The following is a 4,752-nucleotide window of genomic DNA, read 5'->3' on the forward strand; positions in this document are numbered from 1 at the left end:
TGCACAGGGATATATTTTAGGAGGTGTCAGGGATGCTAAACCGGGAGGAAGGAGAGCGAGAAAGCCGGGGCTGGAACGGGAGACGACGGGCGGGTTCTGCCCTAGAGGGAGGCACGGCCACGGGGTGGGGGACCCCCCCAGAATGAGACCTACAGCCCCCCCTCCAGGGTCTCTCTCTGCCCCCCCCACCCCGGGCAGGGTCGCTGGAAGAAGCCATGGAGGGTCTGGCCAAGAAAAGCTGATGCTGGAGAACAAATGGAGCCCCAGGAGCAGGACCAGGAACCGTCTGCAGCTTCCATGGTTCATGCCAACCCCAATCCTGCCCCTTTCTGTGCCCAGGGGTTGGGGCAAAGCCTCCTCCAGCCCCCCCCCCCGGAGCCTGGACTGGCCCAGAGGAACACCAGGAGATGGATGGATGGATGGATGGAGACACAGACCCTCAGCCACTGCTCCTCAGACCTGGAGCAGAATCTCCCCCCCAGGGTCCTCTCCAGAGCCCAAGGGAGGGGCAGGAGCTGGGCAAAGGTTTGGACTCAAACCTAAATCCCATATTTTTTTCCTTCCTGACCCCCACAGCACCGTCCCCCATGCCGGCTTCGCCCCAAATTTCCTCCTTCCCCCCCCCCCAGCCCCAGCATCATCCACTCAGGGGGACACCAGCACCCATGGGTGACACCCGCCAGGCTAAGGAGGGCTCAGCCCTGATTTCAATTAGCAGAGAGGGCTAATTTGGGGGCTTACTGAGGTTGCCAGGCTGAGGGCTGGCGATGCCAAGTCCCGGCCACCCCATCACTGGGGCCGAGTTCACCCACTGGCACCAGGGGGGCACAGGGTGAGGAGAAAAATGGCTTTTTAAGGAAAAAAACCCAACCCGACAGTGCGATTTGCAAAGGCTACAGCGAGCAGGGCGGGGGGTTCAGTGCAAGGGAGCAAAAAAAAAGGCAATACAGTAACAGGAAATATTTAATTTTTTTTTCTTTTTTTTTTTCTCCAATCTCCACTTTCCATTTTTATAAACCGAAAAGAAAAAAAAAAATTAATATATTACAAAATATCTGTACAGAGACAAAGGTACAACCGAAAAAAAGGCGCGCTCAGTCTCCAAAGGGAAGGGGGGAGAGGGACAGCGAGAGTCTGACCGGGGGCTTCTCTGCTGGGGAAGGGGCTGGGGGGGGGACATCAGCATGAAACCCAAACCCACCCCCGTGGAGGAAGGAAAGAAGGGGGGGGGACGAGGTGCCACCGAAGGATTTTGTCACCTGCACCACTTTTTAAATACCTGTTTCCCCCCCCCAGTCCCCCCAGTTCCAATCCTTTTCTCTTCTTTGCACAGCGACTCTTTAAGAAAAATTTAAAAAATTAAAAAAAAAAATAAAGAAATAAAGCAGAGGTGCTGCTGGGAAGGACACAAGTGGCCCCCCTGAGTCTTGGAGGCACGGGCTGTGTCCTGGCCAGGCTGGTGTCCCCCTCCCCAATCCCTCTTACAGGGATTGAAAGCCTCTTGCTGGGACCAGTTAAGAAAAGCCAGGAGATGGAGAGGTGGCCCCTGCCCCAGCTCTGCCCAAACCCCAAAACCACCTTCTGCAGGAGCCCAGGGCACCTCCTGGCCCCGTGGGGACAGAGGGCAGATGCCACCAGCCCCCCCAGAGCAAGGGACAGAAGCTGGGGGTGTCTGTCCTCTGCTCCAGGTGGGACAGGAGCCACCTCGAGGTCCTCACCACCTTTTCTTCAGCCCCTGCTCCAAAATAAAGCATCCCCAAGGGCTGGATGCTCCCAGGAGCCACCCTGGGGGACACGGTGACACCAAAACTGGGACAAGCCCACCCTAAACTGTCCCAAAAAGCAGGACCCCAGGGCTGGGGGACACCGAGGACACGGGGTTTTGGGGAGGCGCCAGTTTGGCAAGACAATAAATAGGCAGCGGGTTCCTCAGAGGATTGAGCCCTGGAACAGGACTTTAATTAAAACAAAATATGAAGAAATAAAGCAGAGGTGCTGCTGGGAAGGACACAAGTGGCCCCCCTGAGTCTTGGAGGCACGGGCTGTGTCCTGGCCAGGCTGGTGTCCCCCCTCCCCAATCCCTCTTACATGGATTGAAAGCCTCTTGCTGGGACCAGTTAAGAAAAGCCACTGGAGATGGAGAGGTGGCCCCTGCCCCAGCTCTGCCCAAACCCCAAAATCACCTTCTGCAGGAGCCCAGGGCACCTCCTGGCCCCGAGGGGACAGAGGGCAGATGCCACCAGCCCCCCCAGAGCAAGGGACAGAAGCTGGGGGTGTCTGTCCTCTGCTCCAGGTGGGACAGGAGCCACCTCGAGGTCCTCACCACCTTTTCTTCAGCCCCTGCTCCAAAATAAAGCATCCCCAAGGGCTGGATGCTCCCAGGAGCCACCCTGGGGGACACGGTGACACCAAAACTGGGACAAGCCCACCCTAAACTGTCCCAAAAAGCAGGACCCCAGGGCTGGGGGACACCGAGGACACGGGGTTTTGGGGAGATGCCAGTTTGGCAAGACAATAAATAGGCAGCGGGTTCCTCAGAGGATTGAGCCCTGGAACAGGACTTTTTTTCCTTCCAATTTGGATGGAAAAAAAGAAAAAAAAAAAAGCCAGAACAACAACAACAACAAAAGCTCCAGCCCAGAGCGGAGCTGGCAGATGCACAGTGGAAGGAAAAAAAAATAAAATATAGAAATTAAAAAAAAAAAACCAACCTACCCCTCAAGAGGTGACTGGTTTATTTAGTGCTCCTGGCATCTCACACAACTGCTCTTGGAATTTCTTTTTTTTCCCCCTGCACATCAGGCATGAACCAGCAATTTTAAAAAAAAACAAACCAAAAATCAACCAACCAACCCCAACACAACCAAAACCCAACAAATTTACACTCGGAATTCTGCAAAGTGTCTCTCCTGGGTGCTCACTCGATGCTCCGAGAGGGGCTGCTCAGGCAGGGCCTCGCACAGGACCAGCGGCATATAAATATATATATATATTTTTATATATATATATATAAAAAGAAAAATCTATTTTCTCTTCCCTCCTTCCTCCCGCAGCAAAGGCAGGTTTTCCCCCACTTAGAGAAGCACCACCTATTTAGGAGCAGTTTTATTTTTAAGTTAATCTCTGTATAAAAAGAAAAGAAACCAAATCCTAAAAGTCTCTGGGCCCCCCCCCAGCCTCCCACCCCTTTAACTCTCCAGAACGCTGCTGTCTCCAAAAATTAAAAGAAGAACCGTACGTTTTCCATAGGAAAGACCTACTCAGGAGGAAAACAAAAAAAAAAAAAAGCTCATAAATATGTACCTTTGTTTTATTCATCAAAAATTAAAAGAAGAACCGTACGTTTTCCATAGGAAAGACCTACTCAGGAGGAAAACAAAAAAAAAAAAAAGCTCATAAATATGTACCTTTGTTTTATTCATCTCTTTTGTTTAACTCTCATTGAAATGGACAACATGGCAACGTTCTGCGGGAGGAGAGAATTCATCGTAAATACTTGACAACAACAAAAAAATATATATATATATGCTTATAGAAACCATACAGGAACGCCTGGGAAGCCTCCACGTACTGAGACGCTGCCGGGGGGGTCCAAAGGAGCCCCATGGGGACACCGACCCCCCCTCGGGGACACCAACACCAGTCCCCAAGGATGGGGGTACAAAAGACACTCCTTCGTGGTGGCAACTCCCCACCAGAAGTTGGTTTTTTTTTTTTTACCTTTTTTTTCTTTAATCCTTAAAGTGTTTCGGAAGTTCTGAACGACAAAGAAATACATATTTTTTGTAAGTGAGGTGTTCTCTTCGGCTCTTAAAAAACAAAAAACAAAAAAAAATAAAAGAAAAAAAAAAAAAGAGATGATTCCCACTGCAAAGTTGTGGCAGGAGAGATACAAACCCCAAAGAGACCCTTCACAAAAGCCAATTTTCTAAGGCTACGGTCAGAAGAGAGAGGACCCGGAGCCACCCGGGAGCAGAGGGACAGACGGACACTTTTTGGGGAAAAAAACCCACTGTTGGATAAATTGAGTAGGAGCCAGTGCCACATCCTGGGGCTCCGAGCCAGGTCAAGGGATCCAGGCGCCTCTGCATCAATATATTCCTATTTCTTTCTCTTTTTTTTTTTTTTAGGTTTTTTTTTTTCTTCCCTTTTTTTTTTTTTTTTTTTTTTAAGTTTTTTTTTTTTTTTTTTTAAGGAAATTGGGAAAAAACATCCCCCAAAAAAATTACTTTGGGAAGCAGACCCTCCCCCAGCCCTACCTGAGCACTGCCCCGTGCTCCCCCCCAGTGAGAAGCAGCGGTGCCCAGCTCCTCAAACATTGGCTTTTCTTTTTAATTATTATTTCCTTCTTCCCACCTGCTTGGGTTTGTTTCATTCCTCCTATTTTTCAACAATTTCCCCCCCCCCCAGCCAGCCCCACTCCCCTCCTCTGCTGGCCCAGGGCAGAAAGCTCACCCCCATCCACGGTGGGGTTGGTGGCTCTGATTTTTTTTGTCACTAACCAAGCACGAGAGGTTTTGGCCAGCGAGACACCCCCCCAAGGAAAGGGGGGGGGACACCCTACAGCAAAGCAAAGTGGGGAGCCCCCCCCCTTTCCAGCAGCCAAGCGAAGGGACACGACAGGGAGCTTCGCAGCAGCTGAAATGCAGACGAGACCTTGCTCTGGCAACAGGAAGAAAACAAAATAAAAATTAAAAATAAAAATAGAAAGAGTCTAAAGGGAGGTAAAGGAGAGGGGGGGGGGGGGGGGGG

This window comes from Calidris pugnax, unplaced genomic scaffold (genome assembly GCF_001431845.1).
Source record: "Calidris pugnax isolate Ruff unplaced genomic scaffold, ASM143184v1 scaffold337, whole genome shotgun sequence".
Taxonomy (NCBI): domain Eukaryota; kingdom Metazoa; phylum Chordata; class Aves; order Charadriiformes; family Scolopacidae; genus Calidris; species Calidris pugnax.